At 40.4% G+C, this 18,035-nt stretch overlaps 1 protein-coding gene across 3 annotated transcripts in view; it reads left to right on the top strand.

Moving 5' to 3' along the window:
- LOC139266777 (hippocalcin-like protein 1) overlaps window positions 1-18,035 on the top strand; it is a 69,989-nt gene that overhangs the window by 21,439 nt on the left and 30,515 nt on the right. Inside the window, exon 1 of one of the 3 annotated variants that reach the window (XM_070884374.1) lies at window positions 3,988-4,021. The exons of 1 other annotated variant lie outside the window; for it this stretch is intronic. The gene's annotated coding sequence lies outside the window, so the exon portion shown is untranslated. Of the gene's footprint in view, window positions 1-3,987; window positions 4,022-14,886; window positions 14,933-18,035 lie in introns of those variants that run through there. One more of the 3 variants, XM_070884372.1, reaches the window with a different exon arrangement.

Below are 18,035 nucleotides of genomic sequence, written 5' to 3' on the forward strand. Positions count from 1 at the left end.
GATGAGGGTTACAATTGGGTATATGCGTCCACCAGACGGGTGGTTGTGAGGACCACCTGGTTGCTGAAGCACTGCTCAGGTGCTTGGACTGTCTTGGGTGTCCTCCACTAGCTCCCAGAAAGGGTAGCCATCATGTGCTGTGCGTTGCACAACTTCGCCTTGGCGGCAGGTCTGGATCGTGACACACCCGGAGAGGAGCTGACGCTTTTGATGTTTTGAAATAAATGTACTCCACTAGTTTGTGGTCTGTATTCAATTCAAATTTTAGGCTTAATGTGTAAATGTTAGTGTTTGCATGTCCACACTGCAGCTAATACCTCCTTTTCTGTCTGCGATTAACATCTTTCCACCACCTTCAGGCTGCTACTCGCATAGCTGATTACTCTCCGCGCTCAGTCCTGTTTCTAAGTCGGCACCATCTGCCACGAATCAAGTTCTAGCATTATGGCAAAGTTGCAGATTTGGCCACTAAACCTTTTGACAATCAAAAGTATCTTGCTGCATTCGACTCCAGCGAATAACCGTGTTCCTCGTCTGGTGCTGTAATCGGTCTGCAACCATTGCTAATCGGGCAGCAACTTGTTGCTGCACTGTACCAAAACTTCAGACATCCCACGTAGATTTTGGTGCCTCCACAATCCTAACCGCTGCAGGCTTTTCCTCACCTGGTGAATACCAGTCAATTAAGGCAGTCAGAACTCTGCCTTGTCTGGAATAATGTCAATCCTGCCTGTTCCAATTTCCTCACCATAAAAAGGCATTCCTACCATGCACCATCACATTGTCTGTAAATGTTTGCTACTCCTTGCAACAGGACAGCTCAGTCTGGATGCTTTTCTGATGCTCTCTATCTCTCTCCTCCTCCTCCTCAAGACGCTCCTTAAAACCTACCTATTTTTCACCAAGCTTTTGGTCACTTGTCCTAATATCTCTGTGGCTCAGTGTCAAACTTTGTTAATGCTCCTGCAAAGCGCCTTGAGACATTTTAGTACGTTTAAAGGTCCTGTATAAATTCAAGTTGTGCTCGGGCAAACTAGGCTTTTCAAATGCTTGCATAGGAATAGTCTGTCATTATAAATGTAGCGATAAATCTCAACTCTGATGCCAATTCAATTTGATGGAAGCCCCATTTCAGATATAACAAATAGCAAACATTACTACCATTAAATCCCTCAAGAATTTCCTCCAGTCGGAAATGGATGACGTTCTCTTACCACTGCAGTATTATCACGGTGTATATCTACGCATACTTAAACATCCCCTTCAGCTTTGGGTACCGTGATTAAAGGACTAACTTGTGGACTCGGCCCATCCACCTCGTGACAACTGAACAATTTCATCATCATCTGAGTTATTGGCTTATCACAGATGTAGTCTTAGAATTTTTATAGCTTATCAATTTCAGTGAAACACTTCCTGAACCGTATAGATTTCACCAGCGGTCCAACCCATAATGTATTTAATTCCCCCACTGTCATACAATCTTACAGCAACCTGCATTTGCTGTCAATTGCAATAAACTCAGCCTCAATTTCTGCCTTGCAAAACTGCACCACATGCTCAAAAATCCCTGGCACTTTCAGTAGCTTTGCCATACCATATGCAGACCACTTCCTTGTACATTTATTAGTCCTGCACTTAAATCTTCCATCTTAAGGTTTTCCATGTGGGTTTATCAACTAGTTTACGTGAAGCACTACAATCAATCAGCATGCTATGTATTACCCAGATTTACATTGATAGACCAATGTGCTTTCAGTCTACTTCAACGGAATACATGTAGGCTGTTTTTAATTGGCAAATACTCCTGATCCCATTTCCACCTTTTCACCTACTGAGGATTGCATCACAACTTCTGGTTTCCTGGTCTGCAGCAAGCGTGAAGTGGCCTGCCTTCCCACAATTCCTGAATTTCTACCCCTTGCTGGATATTTCAGATCCTTAGCAAAATTGCCTTCTCTGTTACATGCAAAACTAGTCTCCTCCTGGATCGCTCTCATTTTCCTTGTACCATTTCTGTCCTTGTCCTGAACAACCGCATTGACTCTTTCATTCCTGGCTCCTGTGTCCATTGCCTCCATTTCCTGTTTCATTTACTCGTGAGACCTGCATGTTCCTAATAATTTGTCCCTTCTCCACGTGATCCTCTGAGTTCTACCTCTGTGTAGAAGACTGGCAGTAATCAGTGACCTGATCTGAACATCAATGTGCCTATTCTCTCAACCGGCATACCTACTGCTCTACAGTTTCCCCCTTTACCTGGGAGTATTTGTGTAAAATGTATCTTTCAAATTGTGCATAGGCCTAAGGTGTAAAAAGACAGCAAGATGCCATCATGCCCACACAAGGACACCCTTGTTGTCTTGACCTGTTAATTTCACAGCTTGGGCCAAAATAATGAAAAACTCATCCAAGCGTTTGTCACCTCTAGACTTGACTATGCCAATGCACTCCTGGCTGGCCTCCCATTTTCCACCTTTCAACCCTTCATAAACTCAAGATCATCCATGTGGAAGTCACCTTCATATCAAAACATGGGAATTTACCCCATTCATCACTGATTTGATTGTTCCTCGACATTCTTATTCCCAATTGTGTTTTAGCCCTGCTGGGGTAAACCAACACTGCTAAGGAGCAAATACTTTGGCCTGTAAATTGCAGTCATTGGCGAAGCAAAGTCGTTGGCTGCTGGCCCCGAAGTAAACTTCCCACGAGAATCTCGTAATCTCTGACGAGAAGTTCAGCGGTGGGAGGTGGCACCACAGCGCAGCCAGTGTCTCCTGATTTCTCATGACTGACTGCAACTTCAGGAGTTCCATGTTAGGATGCACATGCACTAAATCCTGAAGTTGTGGTCAGTTTCAAAGGGGTAATAACAACAAACGCTATTCGTTCGCTGTTACTTTTCAACCACTCTCTCTCCTGAGAGAATATAGGTTTTGATCCTTTTTTAAGTGAAATGAACAAATCTATTTTTCTGGGGTTTTAGTCCTAATTGTGTTTTTTAGAATTGGGACAAAATTTGTGTTGTAAATCTTGTACTTTTCAACACAAGGATTTGTAGTGGGAATGGAGTGTCTTTTCACAGTTTACTCAGTCACATTTGCAGCATACGTTAGCTGCTTAAAGTAACTCTAATGTAACCTAATCCAGCACATCTATCTGTAACTTCGATAGTTATTTTCTGACATTAATTGTTTTTGTCTGTACTAATTAAATGCTTATTCCACCCCACCTCAAAAAAAAAAGTTAAAATGTTTTGATCTTGGATTATGCCACAAGATTCCTAAAAGTATTTAAGAAAGTTGTATGGAGGTTTGCATTCCTCCTTGTGGCACAATGCCAAATACATGCTACGGATTACATTGTACTTTCATATCCATTGAGAGCCTTTCCAATTCTTTAACAGCTGGGCAGGGCTCTATCCTTGCCAGGATACTTAAGGCCTTATGGAGGAATTACATAATGTACAGCACAAACAGGCCATTCAGCCCAACCTTTAAAGCAGGATATGACTTAAATTTGGCTGCATTTATGTCATTTTTTGGTACAAATTTTGTCCTAGGTGAGGTAGGCGTAAACGTTTCTAATCTCATCCTGCTGTAGGTGGAGGTGACCAGGATCCACATCAGTGCTTCCTTTTGTCTTCTATTCAGTAGGTAGAGTAGGTCAGGTTCCTGGACCTTCTCTGATGCTGTCCAAGACTGTTCAATAAAGGCAGAAGTATCTGCAGGGTAGTTTTGTGCTATATAGATATAATGGGGTTGGTTTGCATTGGATTTTAATGAGCAAGTGGTGTACTGGAGGTAACAGAAATAGTTCTGTGAAGTGAAATTGCAACAAGTTAATGGAAGAAAGTAATTCAGTCTTTGTGGAACATCATGCCTGTTTTTATATTTGTTTTCCTCTAAGATACTGGAAGATTGCTTCTGCATCATGGTGGAGAATGGATTGACTGACCTAAGGCAGCGCCAATCCAATGTGAATTCTCTCCAGGTCGTTGAGATCAGTGATGGAAGAGGTTTCTGGGCTGCCGATTTATTTTTATTTTCTTTTTAAAATCTCCCCAGGTCTCCAATATCTGAAGGGGTTAGCATGGTGGGATTTTCTTTCATGGCCAGCCACAAATGGAAGTGAAGCGTTGCAGGTTCCCCAATAGTAGGTAGTGTTTAAAGATCCGAAACCTGCCTTTCCTCATGAGTTGGAACTACTGCAAGCGTATTACAAGTCGCCTCCCTGCCCGAGAGATGTTTTATGGTCACAACTGATGAGCAGGAAATATGGGTTATAGTATCTGGAAGAAATGGAAAAGATAAGCTTGCTCTTCAGAGATGGATAAGGCTGTGCCACCTGTCTGAGTGTGTGGGTGGGCTTTATGGTGGGAATAGTTGAGCTTGCAGCCGGAGAGCTGGCTGAATTCTTTGGCCTGATGAGGGCGAAGGATGAGATACAGCAGAATATCTTGTATGCTTCTCTCCAATGGACCAGTTAGCTTAATATCTGTCATTGGGAAAATGCTGGAGTCCATCATTAAGGAAGTAGTAGCAGGACATTTAGAAAATCATAATACGGTCGAGCAGAGTTGACATGGTTTTTTGAAAGGGAAAGCACGTTTGACAAATCTGCTGAAGTTCTTTGAGGATGTAACGAGCAGAGTGGATAAAGGAGAACCAGTTGATGTCGTATATTTGGATTGCCAGAAAGCATTCGATAAGGTGCCACATAAGTTTCCTGCGCAAGATAAAAGCTCACAGGGTTGAGAGTAATATATTAGTGTGGATAAAGGGGCTAACTGTTTTCTATTGGAGAGTCGGGATAAATGGGTCGTTTTCAGGTTGGCACATTAATTAGTGGGGTGCCACAGGGATCAGTGCTGGGGCCTCAACTATTTACAATTTATATTAATGACTTGGATAAAGGAACCGAGTGTAATGTAGCCAAATTTGCTGCTGATCCGAAGATAGGTGGGAAAGCAAGTTGTGAGGATGACGCAAGGAATCTATAAAGGGATATAGACAGGCTCAGTGAGTGGGCAAAAAATTTGGCAGATGGACTATAATGTGGAAAAATGTGAGGTTATCCACTTTGGTAGGAAAAATAAAAAAGCAGATTATTATTTAAATGGGGAGTAATTACAAAATGCTATAGTACAGAGGGATCTGGGGTTCTTGTGCATGAAATGCAAAAAGTTAGCATGCAGGTATAGCAAGTAATCAGGAAGGCAAATGGAATGTTGGCCTTTATTACAAGGGGGATGGAGTATAAAAGTAGGGAAGTTCTGCTCCAACTGTGTTGGTAAGAGCACACCTGGAGTACTGTGTTCAGTTTTGGTCTCTTTATTTAAGGAAGGATATACTTGCTTGGAGGCAGTTCAGAGAAGGTTCACCAGGTTGATTCCTGAGATGAAGGGGTTGTCCTATGAAGAAAGGTTGGGCCTATACTCCATGGAGTTTAGAAGAATGAGAGGTGATCTTATTGAAACATCTAAGATTCTGAGGGGGTTTGACAGGGTAGATACAGTGAGGATGTTCCTGCTCATGGAATCTAGAACGAGTGGACATAGTTTCAGAATAAGGGGTGGCCCATTTAAGAGATAAATGAGGAGGAATTTCTTCTCTCTGAGGATCGTGAATCTTTGAAAGTCTCTAACCCAGAGAGCTGTGGAGGCTGGGTCTTTGAATATATTTCAGGTGGAGATACAGATTTTTGAATGATAAGGGAGTCGAGGGTTATGGGGAGCAGGCAGGGAATTGGAGTTGAGGCCAGGATCAGATCAGCCATGATATTGAAAGGCGGAGCAGGCTTGAGGGACCAAATGGCCTATTCCCGCTCCGATTTATGTTTTTGTGATGTGTGTGTTCTTATAGCCATAATTACCCGTTAGTATTTTTATGTTTTGTAAATAATTTAACTTAATTAGAGGACATGAGTACAAATTCCACACACCACAATCTAAATTATAGATATCCTTTCCACTCTTCTCAATCAACTGCTTTTTAAACATAGCTGTATTCTATCCCAGACTGTGCTTGGGCACATGTGAAAGCACTACAATTGTTGCCTGGCCTAGGGAAGGGAAAACTCTGTTGTTTTTGCTCCTGGCTTCTATCCAGTGACCCCTGCTGAAGCATGCAAAGGAGTGGAGATTCAGAAAGGGTATAATTAAGCTCGGCTGTGATGTGCCCCACCCCCCATGATATGTGAATGCCATCTGGCTAATTTATGTGTAGAATGCACTGGTCAGTGTTCATGTTCGATTTTTGCTATATCACATCAGTGAGAGTTAAAACAAATCTCAACGATCTTAGGAAATTAAAATTAATTGAGTGGAATATTGAAATCATTCATGTGGGGGTGGGGAGAAAGAGCGAGAATGAAAATGTTTCTCATTGTTTTCTTGAGAGTTTTCTAATTTTTCTGAACACATCTCCCTGTCCCTTTGGCGAATATTGTGCATGGTATTGCTCAGGTACCATCAAACAACTCCCAAGAAAACCATTTGATCTGAGAGCATTCAGTATCAATGAAGTGTTGAATTTTCTTTGGCCAACTTCAGGGACTTAACAAAATCCTAAATTCTCCAAGATTTCCTGTAGGGCTGTTTGACCTAAGTTATGAGCGAGTCCTTGAAGAGTGAAGATTGAAATACGGGCCCAGCATGCAGAAGGAAAATGAGGCTAAAATTTGGTGTACTATTGTTTCATGGTATATGCTTTATTTTTTTGGGGGGGGTGGGTGAAGGAGAAAAGCTTTATGAAACCACTTCCCCTACCTCCTGTTGGGTTACTGACTTGAAATATTTTGCATGTAAATGTGAGAGAAACACGTAAATGTTACCCGAGTTATACATTGGACTTATGGTGACAAAATATGGTTTAATGTGTATACTGATATCAATCAGTGGCTAAATTAACATTAATTAAGTATATCCATATTTGTTAGAATACTAAAATGTGCAGTTAATGTATAATGCACAAACATATGTAGTGATTGTGCATGTTTTTACATCAATAATGAAATGTAAATAGGGATTTTTTTTATATCCAAGGGTTTAAAAAAAAATTGGTTTTAAAACAAAACAAAAAATTGTTGAGCAGCTTTGTAATATCATGGAAGCCAACTTTCTTTCTTGGTAGATAAATCATCAGCTCACTCGAGCTGTTGACATAAGCTGGAACATATTACAAGGCATGTGTCAATGACAACACAAGCCATGAGTGAAGTTCAAGTTTGGCCAGTTTCCTCTTGGAGGTTACTTCATTGAAATGTTCCAAGTGGGTGACAAGTGGAGTTTGTTGGATTTTATTTAGCAAATTTTCCTTTGCAGTGGCAGGTGTCTCTAGTTGGGGTTGGATTTAAAGTTTGTGTGCTCAAAGCAAATGCTTTGACCAAAGTGCATACGACTTGAACTACAGTGTTATTGGGTTTCATTTCACTATTTATTTGTTCAGGGAAATGGCGTAGTCTACGTAACACTTTGTTCTTCGTATTGTGAGTGCTTCCAATCTCTATTGCACCTCATTGTCCAGTAGTCAGCCTGAGTGGTGGGCTGTGCCTGTATTATTCATCAGTTGGTAATGAAAGCCAAGACATTAACCATTTGTAATGTGCTATTCAGTTTATATGGTCACCATATGCATCTTTTTGGTATTGACTCATTTCTGCGATTTATCTAATAGATTATTTTCAGGATGATTTAATTCTTTGAAAATGGAAAAGGTTTTCTTAATTTTCTCAGGGCAGCATGACGGTAAGATTACTGGTGACTGAATTTCCAAAATTAAATATCCAGTACTTTTGAGTTAAGTCATTATTCATGCAGCATGGACTGTTGTGTTGCTCTGCTAATACCCTAGCTGAAATGGTGCAGAATTGATTGAGCGGAAACCCACTCCCCAGCAGTTAACACAATTACAGTCGCAAATCTCTTGGATTTCGGCCAACTTTCTCGCTGCATCCACTTATTCTCAAAAATAACAGTGCAGGTGAATCTATTTAAATTCACAAGCTCAAAATTAAAGTAGAACAACAGTGCTTTCCATCTTGCTATTTTTAATTCTGAGCCAAAACCCATCAAAATAGTCATGTCATTGTGTTAATGCGCACAATATACAATAAATCTATGTGGGACACTGAGTATCTGAACATGACAGTGATAAAAGTGAGAGCGGTGAGAAACCGTGCCTTGTATTTTACATCATGGAGTGGATGTCTGCTTGTACTCCTGGTGAATGTGTATAATAATTTGGGCTTAAAAATTTTTTTTTTTTAAATTTAACCCGTAAATTTAGAATTTCACTGACCTTTTCTGTCCATCTTGAAGCGTTGGTTTAAACAGATAAGATCATGGGGGAGTTGGGAATAGCTTGAGGATTTATGGAACCCAAAATTGTGTGGTAACTCACTTAATATGCAGAAGATTGGGCAGCATTTAAAAGCCAACAAAGAATGACTCAAAAAATGATTAAGAAAGGAAAGATAGACAATGGGCTAGAGTTTCATTAACCTGTTTTCCTGGCACCCTCACCAGAGGTGTGCCGTTTTTGTCCGCCTCCAAGCGCGCCAAAAAAAGTCGTCTGTATTCTGGCCGCTCCCCAGCGCCTCTTCGGTCGTGGCGCAGCGTGGCCCAATGGATTAGGGGCGGAGCCGGGTCCCAGCGCTGAAAACAGTGCCGGGATCTCTGCACATGCGCACTAGAGTCTGCGTGCATGTACAGTAGCTCCTGGCAGGCTGAATCTGAGAGTACGTGCTGCAGGCAGGAGGGGCCCGAAGCATGCCGTCCCTAGCCCTGGCCGAATGGGCTCCCTCATCGGCGGCCCGCTGCACTCCCTAAAGTAGGACTTTTTTTTATTATTTACTGATTGATTTTGGTGCTTTAAGTGCAGGGTTCCTTCTATTTTTTTAAAATTATTTATTGATTTTTTTATTAATTTCTTATTACTTTGGTCTTCGTGCTTTAGGTGAAGGGTTCCTTCTATTTTATTAATTGATTATTACTTTTTTATGCTTTGTTTGGTGCTTTAAATGTAGTTACTTGTGTCGATTCCTTAACTCTAGGTAAGGTTTTTCTGTGCGGACAGAAGTGGCAACATACGCTGGCCTGTTAGTTTGGAGCAACTATTTGCTGGCCAAATGCCTAAAACAGGGGTAAGTGGCTGGAAATGCCCCTTTTTGGGGGGGGAAACTGGAAAAAAAACCTAACTAACTCACTTACACTGGTGCAAATTAAATGGCCAGAATTGCAACTAAAAAGATAGTCCAGAGAAAATCAAGTTGCTTCAAAAAAAGGAGCAACTCCTGGGGAAATTGGGCCCATAACTAAATTAGCACGAAATATAAAAACAGATAGCAAGAGTTTCTATAGGTATATAAAAAGGAAAAGTGGCTAAAGTAAATGTTGGTCCCTTAGAGGACGAGACCAGGGAATTAGTAATGGGGAACATGGAGATGGCAGAAGCTCTGAACAAATATTTTGTATCAGTCTTTACGGTAAAGGACACTAATAACTAATAATATCCCATCAATGGATAGTCAAGGTGCTATAGGGGAGGGAGGAACTTAACACAATCACAATCACAATCACTAAGAAGATGGGACTCAGTAAGATAATGGGATTAAAGGCGGATAAATCCCCCGGACCTGATGGCTTGTATCCTAGGGTCTTAAGAGAAGTAGCGGCAGGGATTGTGGATGCATTGGTTGTAATTTATCAAAATTCTCTAGATTCTGGGGAGGTCCCAGCAGATTGGAAAACTGCAAATATAATGCCCCTATTTAAAAAAAAAAAAAGGGGGCAGACAAAAAGCAGGAAACTATAGCCCAGTTAGCCTAACATCTGTGGTTGGGAAGATCTTGGAGTCCATTATTAAAGTAGCAGGACGTTTGGGAAAGCAAAATTCGGTCAGGCAGAGTCAGCATGGGTTTATGAAGTCATGTTTGACAAATTTGCTGGAGTTCTTTAAGGATGTAACGAACAGGGTGGATAAGGGGGAACCAGTGGAGAAACTTCTTCACTCTCAGTTGTGAACCTGTGGAATTCTGTGCCGCAGAGAGTTGTTGATGCCTGTTCGTTAGATATATTCAAGAGGGAGTTAGATATGGCCCTTATTTAAAAGGGATCAAGGGGTATGGCGAGAAAGCAGGAAAAGGGTACTGAGGTGAATGATCAGCTATGATCTTATTGAACGGTGGTGCAGGCTCGAAGGGCTGAATGGCCTACTGCACCTATTTTCTGTTTCTCTGGTGTATTTGGATTTCCAGAAGGCATTTGACAAGGTGCCACATAAAAGGTTACTGCACAAGATAAAAGCTCACCGGGGTTGGGGGTAATACATTAGCATGGATAGAGGATTGGCTAATGAGCAGAAAACAGAGTCAGGATAAATGGTTCATTCTCGGGTTGGCAATCAGTAACCAGTGGGGTGCTGCAGGAATCAGTGCTGGGACCCTAACTATTTACAATCTATATTAACGACTTGGAAGAAGGGACTGAGTGTAACGTAGCCAAGTTTGCTGATGATACAAAGATGGGAGGAAAAGCAATGTGTGAGGAGGACACACAAAATCTGCAAAAGGACATAGACAGGCTAAGTGAGTGGGCAAAAATTTGGCAGATGGAGTATAATGTTGGAAAGTGTGAGGTCATGCACTTTGGCAGGAAAAAAAAAATCAAAGAGCAAGTTATTATTTAAATGGAGAAAGATTGCAAGTTGCTGCAGTACAATGGAACCTGGGGGTACTTGTGCATGAAACACAAAAGGTTAGTATGCAGGTACAGCAAGTGATCAGGAAAACCAATGGAATCTTGGCTTTTATTGCAAAGGGGATGGAGTATAAAAAGCAGAAGTCTTGCTACAGTTGTACAGGGTATTGGTGAGGCCACACCTGGAATACTGCATGCAGTTTTGGTTTCTGTATTTACGAAAGGATATACTTTGGAGGCAGTTCAGAGAAGGTTCACAAGGTTGATTCTGGAGATGAGGGGGTTGACTTATGAGGAAAGGTTGAGTAGGTTGGGCCTCTACTCATTGGAATTCAGAAGAATGAGAGGTGATCTTATCAAAACATATTAGATTGAGGAGGCTTGACAAGGTGGATGCAGAGAGGCTGTTTCCACTGATGGGGAAGACTAGAATTTGAGGGCATAATCTTAGAATAAAGGGCTGCCCATTTAAAACTGAGATGAGGAGAAATTTCTTAAAGGGTTGTGGATCTGTGGAATTTGCTGCCTGAGAGCTGTGGAAGCTGGGACATTGAATAAATTTAAGACACAAATAGACAGTTTCTTAACCGATGAGGGATTATGGAGAACGGACAGGAAAGTGGACCTGAGTCCATGATCGGATCAGCTGTTATCATATTAAATGGCGGAGCAGGCCCGATGGGGCTATGGCCTACTCCTGCTCCTATTTCCTATGTTCTTATGAATCATCCTTGGTTTGATTTAATTTTAATTCAGATTGCTTATGGAGGGGCTCCATAACTCAACACTTGAGTTTAATAGTGGCTGAGTATCGGTTTATGTATTGAAACAAACTCTAGTGCTGCTGTAATCTACTTAAATATCAGTAGTTTTAGTAAACACTTTAATGGAGTACCTTGCCCCAATTCATATTTTTACTATTTTAGCTTTAAGTAGATTATTCCATGTTTTCGTTTTAATAATTTTCAATAAAAACACAAAAATGCTGGTAACACCCAGAAGGTCAAATGGCACCTGTGGCGAGGTCAGATCAGTGTTCTAGTGTTTTCTGTTTGATTTCCAGCACCTGCAGCATTTTGCATTTAAATCGACTTGAGGATTGCCACCAGGATTTTGGTAAAACATAATGATGGGCGTTAGTGCTATCTGTCTGCAGGTTGCATTTCACTTGCCTCTGTTTCCTAATGCTGTATTCTCCCTTGGATTGTATCATAATAATATACTTCGACATCTGTTTTCTTCCATATAAGGCAGTAAATCTGACACTTGTTAGTCTGAATATGTTAATGCATCAATCTAGGAAATAATTTCAGGTCAGTAATTTTTTTGATGGGTAGCCAAAAGAAATCTGTATTGAGGAGGAATGGACGAGCAGATATGAAGGTATGAAGGACTCCTTCACGTGATTGAGTTCTGCCAGGTCCACTGTCTCGAAGTGAGATGGATGACTGTGTATTCTGGCAAGGTTACTGGAGTAAACTGTGTAGTGCTACTTGTAATAAAGGAAGTAATCTCTTAATTTTATTGAACTTGAAATTTTGCACCTAATTTATTTGTTTAAATGGAATACTTATATGAATAAGAGGGATTGGGCAACAATATGCACAGCTTTATGCTAATCAAAAACATGAAAGAATGCCATATTTAAAGCCTGTTTGGTTGCTTGCTATCTTCACTCTAGTGTATCGGTGCCAAATTGCTTTTAAACAACTGCTATTAACATTGTTTTTATTTTCCTTGTGTCTATTATGAAGGTGGAAGCATGGTCTAAAACGTTGGGTTTTCTTTTGTTAAAAGTCAGCTATAAAGATCTTTTCTGGACAGCTGTAACACAGGTGTACCTTTAGATCCTGTATAAACAAAGTGAAAAAGTTCTCCTAGAGCTAGTGTATCTTCTCTTGAGCTTAAAAAATGGCCTGTAAATGAAAAAGCTACCTAATTATGAAATGAAACAGCATAGAAAGAGGCCATTCGGCCCTTTGTGCCTGTGCCAGCTCTGAGCTGTCCAATTATTCCCTCTCCCCATAGTCCTGCAAATTCTTTCCCTTCAAGTATTTATCCAATGCATTTGGTATACTTGTATAATTGTGTAACGGAATCACTACCCAGACAGCATAGAAGAATCTTCCACCATTATTCTTGTCCAGATGTGATGACATTTCACCTGTCAATAGTTTTAATGAATAAGTTGGCCTAAGTGCAAAATTGGTATTTGTATTGATGAAGAATTTCACCTCCTAGATTCCTGTTGCATGTGATTCCACCTTTAAGAAAAAGCAAAAGCAGTTCTTTACGCCCTGAGATACAAGTCTTTATATTTTACTCTTTTTTAAAAAAAAAAAAGCTATGCTCCGCTTCATAATTCCACCTGCTATAAATGATGTTGAAATTCTATGTCCTTTGTTACTCTTTGCAAATGGACGTATTTTTACAATTTACTAAAATTTACTTTGAAATGCCAAATTGTCCTAACTAATGTCCCAGATTTTTAGGGATTGAATTGAACGTGATCCTACAAAAATATGCCAGTACATGATGTAAAAACTCTCTTCTCCCACCCCTCCTATTAGGTCTGCATAATTTTTTTCCCGTGCCCTTTAAATGTATATTTCCCCATATCTTTCAGAAAGATGTTGTATTTTTTATTTTCCAAGTATATTTAATGAAAGAAGTATCCATTGCAAGTTTACTGCAATGCAGATATAATGCTACTTTGGATTTTTATAGTAAGCAATTGCATGCTATTTGATTTGGAGAAGAGAGGGGCTTTCCATAATCATTGGATGCTTTTGTTAGAAGATAAAACATAAATGCAATGTTTCCTTATGTGCCATTCAGTGGCCCATTACAAGTACGACTTTGGTGAAAAGTGCAAGATTGTCTTCAAGTAATGCCTCGCACCATTTTGCACCAGCTGTAATTTTTTTTGTTGGCAAAACTGATTTTGATTCCTCACAATCGGCTCTTCGCGAACATAAAATAAAATGACGTGTGAATTCCATTTTCTTACCAGTGAGCACTGAGGAAATCTTTGGATTTATTGATTGAGAATATATTTTCCCATTTTAGGATCTGCTGATCACTGTAAATGCGCAGAAAGTTTTACAGCAGTTTTTAATACAAGTAAAGCTGCAGTGGTTGAAGGATTTACAGTAAATCTCAATAAAACTTTTTCTATTTCCCCCACCCCCCCCCCCCCCCCTCCTTCCCTCCCAAAGAAATCGGGATGCATCTCGCTGCTAAAATGAAAAATTCCCACAAGAGACTGGGATATGGTTAGATCAACTTTCATTAAACTGCTTGAAGTGCAACACATGAAAATGGCAAAAACAAGTCAAAGAATTCATGTCCAAATTGTGCTCATTGTTCATATAGAAAATTAAATTTTTTAGTAACTGGTTAGGCTAAAGCTCATCTCCCTTCCACATAACTCTTGTCTAACACCATAGAATGCACTGAAGATATGTAGCATTTCTTGAAACTGTTCAGAATATGCGGTTCCAACTGTCTATTGCATGACAGTTTTCCTCGTATTGGAATCTGCATGTGACCCGAGAAGTGAAGATGAGTGCTTCTATCTACTATTCCACTTCAATTGCACACTGAGCTTCATTGGTTTGATTACCACTATGTGTAGTAGCTGCAATACAAGTCATTCCTCACAGGAACCATCACTTATATTTTATTTTTTAAACGTGCTTTATAAGGCAATCAGAGTAAGTAGAGAACATATTTAGCATAAAGCAGAGGACCAGAACGAACAGTCCAAAACCATCCAGTATGAGGACCCCAAACATTCATTCCTCAGGAAATGTTACTTCCTCTTGAGCATGATGGAAGAAAGTAATTTAGTTTTTCTGACCTTGCACATGATCGGTAAACCATTGTGGTTTATAGAACCATGGTGATCCATGGCCTGTTGTAGTGATGAATTTAGTGATCTTTGCAGCAGAGGTACTTTTCAACATTGTGTAGAATGAGAGTGGACTATAATCAATGCTTTGAGTTCATTCTCTCCCCTCCCTCCCCCCGCCCCCCCCTCCTCCTCCATGCTTTAATTCAATTGTCGAAACTGGATAAATCAGCAGGGAATGATGCCAAAGTTACACTTAATTGGCACGCCCTCTTTCCACAGGAAGCGTTTTTTTTCTCCAATCCTCTCCCTACTTGGATGCCTTGAAGGAGTGGAGTATTATACATGGATACATTTTATAAAAATTTGCTACAAAGGTGGGAGCAGCATATTTTATTGGGTATTATACCTTAAAATTTAAGTGAATGTATACCACTTGTATACATTTTAATTAGATTTAGAGTATATTTTCCATATCTGATGAAGGCAGCTTTGAAAGAGAAATTTCACTTTGCCCAAAACTTAGAATGAATTAATGAAATGTTGTCTCTAATTTTGTAGCTTACTGCTGAGTCCAATAAAATTAATTTTGTTCCAAGATCTTTATTTAGGTGTATCTTCACTTTGTTCATGTGGGGAGCATAGCTTCTTGCGTATCTTTTTAAGATGGGGTCTTTGCATTATCCTTGATGCATTTCTGCATTGGATTTTCAGAAGGCTTTCGACAAGGTTCCACACAAGAGATTAATGTGCAAAGTTAAAGCACATGGGATTGGGGGTAGTGTGCTGACATGGATTGAGAAATGGTTGTCAGACAGGAAGCAAAGAGTAGGAGTAAATGGGTACTTTTCAGAATGGCAGGCGGTGACTAGTGGGGTACCGCAAGGTTCTGTGCTGGGGCCCCAGCTGTTTACACTGTATATTAATGATTTAGATGAGGGGATTAAATGTAGTATCTCCAAATTTTCGGATGACACTAAGTTGGGTGGCAGTGTGAGCTGCGAGGAGGATGCTATGAGGCTGCAGTGTGACTTGGATAGGTGGTGAGTGGGCAAATGCATGGCAGATGAAGTATAATGTGGCTAAATGTGAGGTTATCCACTTTGGTGGTTAAAAACAGAGACAGACTATTAGCTGAATGGTGATGGATTAGGAAAAGGGGAGGTGCAACGAGACCTGGGTGTCATGGTACATCAGTCATTGAAGGTTGGCATGCAGGTACTGCAGGCGGTTAAGAAAGCAAATGGCATGTTGGCCTTCATAGCGAGGGGATTTGAGTACAGGGGCAGGGAGGTGTTGCTACAGTTGAACAGGGCCTTGGTGAGGCCACACCTGGAGTATTGTGTACAGTTTTGGTCTCGTAACTTGAGGAAGGACATTCTTGCTATTGAGGGAGTGCAGCGAAGGTTCACCAGACTGATTCCCGGGATGGCGGGACTGACATATCAAGAAAGACTGGATCAACTGGGCTTGTATTCACTGGAGTTCAGAAGAATGAGAGGGGACCTCATAGAAACGTTTAAAATTCTGACAGGTTTAGACAGGTTAGGTGCAGGAAGAATATTCCCAATGTTGAAGTCCAGAACCAGGCGTCACAGTCTAAGGATAAGGGGTAAGACATTTAGGACCGAGATGAGGAGAAACTTCTTCACCCAGAGAGTGGTGAACCTGTGGAATTCTCTACCACAGAAAGTTGTTGCGGCCAATTCATTAAATATACTCAAAAAGGATTTGGATGTAGTCCTTACTACTAGGGAGGGATCAAGAGGTATGGCGAGAAAGCAGGAATGGGGTACTGAAGTTGCATGTTCAGCCATAAACTCATTGAATGGTGGTGCAGGCTCGAAGGGCCGAATGGCCTACTCCTGCACCTATTTTCTATATTTGTCAAACCAACAAATTCTCATGATGGTGGTAAACATTTTTAATTAAACTGAAGCAACTGGGCACAGTTGTGTATGGTAATAGTTGTTAGAGAAGTGAAATAGGTCCTTCCTATCCACGCTATCTGGGCCCCTCATAGTTTGATACGTCTCAATTAAATCTCCCCTGTTCCCCAAAAAAACAACCCCAGCCTATCCAATCTTTTCTTAAGATTTTGCCAGGATTGGAGAATTTTAGCGAATACTACATCTCTGTATCCCCTCTACTGCAATAAAATTTTTCCTGTAATGTGATGACCAGGACTGTACACAGCACTCTAGCTTATACAGTTCAAGCATAACCTCCTTATTCTTGTATTCCATGTCTTGACTAATAAAGGAAAGCATCCTGTATGCTGCCTTAACCATCTTGTATACCTATCCTGCTACCTTCAGGGATCTGTGAGTGTGCACTCTGTTCCTCTACACTTCTCAGTAGCCTACCATTTAGTGTGTATTCCCTTGTCTTGTTTGCCCTCCCCAAATGCGTTACTAGATGTATATTTTGGCTGAAAAGATTTCACGTCTGGCATATGATTACAAAAAGACTTGGCACAATGATACTCGGAGAATTTTGCAACAACTCAAAGTTAGGGTTGTACTGAGATGATCTGCCAGAGTATGCAAGTGAATGGCAGTTGGAAACACTGATTTTCTGAAACTCTTAATGGGCATCTGGATTCTACTTGAACAAAGCACAAATGGAAAAGCTGACTGTTTTCTATTTCCAATAAATCTGAGAGCTCATTTTCAATATTTGAATTTCACAACAGCTCCAAAATAGAGTGCATAAGTGGGCAGTTTAGGGATTATAAAAAAAGATTTGGATTTATATAGCGCCTTTCACGACCACCGGATGTCTCAAAGTGCTTTACAGCTAATGAAGTAGTTTTGGAGTGTACTCACTTGTAATGTAGGAAATTCTGAATATTAATATTCAGAATTCTAATTCTGAATAAATTGTGTTTGAAGCATTTTGATCTTCTGCTTAGAAGATGTAACAAAATCTGGTATGACTTTCAGACAATATACTTGCAGAAGGCATTTGAGATATATCCACATGAAAAACAACTTCAATATGAAACTATTGAGCTTAGTGCCAAGTGTAGACTGAACCCAATGTTTACAACAGCTGTGTAACTTTAGATAATGAGGATTTTTTAGATTGTTTCTGGACTTTGTCTAGGGATAACAGTGTTGCAGTATTGCAAACTTTGTTCTGAAAGTCAAATTATTTTTGCAGCATAACACAAAAAATGGGTGTGATTTCTGTGCCAAAGCATTATTGGTTGGCTTGTACTGAAGATGGATTTATAGATTTGGAGTTTGTAGATTCAGGATTGCAGAGCTAGCTGGTATAGTTAGGAGGAGCTGCTTTGGCAAAACATTCATGTGGACTTTAGAAAGTACTGCACCCATTGTTATTTTCACATACCATACACCTTCAGGAAGAAGCCTATTTTCAAACTGGTAACATAGCTGAGCAAATTACTTTTTTCTCAAGTCATTGTATTTTCCCTTAATCCCATAACCATAAACCCTATTCACTGACTAAGCA

The sequence above is a fragment of the Pristiophorus japonicus genome, chromosome 7 (assembly GCF_044704955.1).
Source record: "Pristiophorus japonicus isolate sPriJap1 chromosome 7, sPriJap1.hap1, whole genome shotgun sequence".
Classification (NCBI taxonomy): domain Eukaryota; kingdom Metazoa; phylum Chordata; class Chondrichthyes; family Pristiophoridae; genus Pristiophorus; species Pristiophorus japonicus.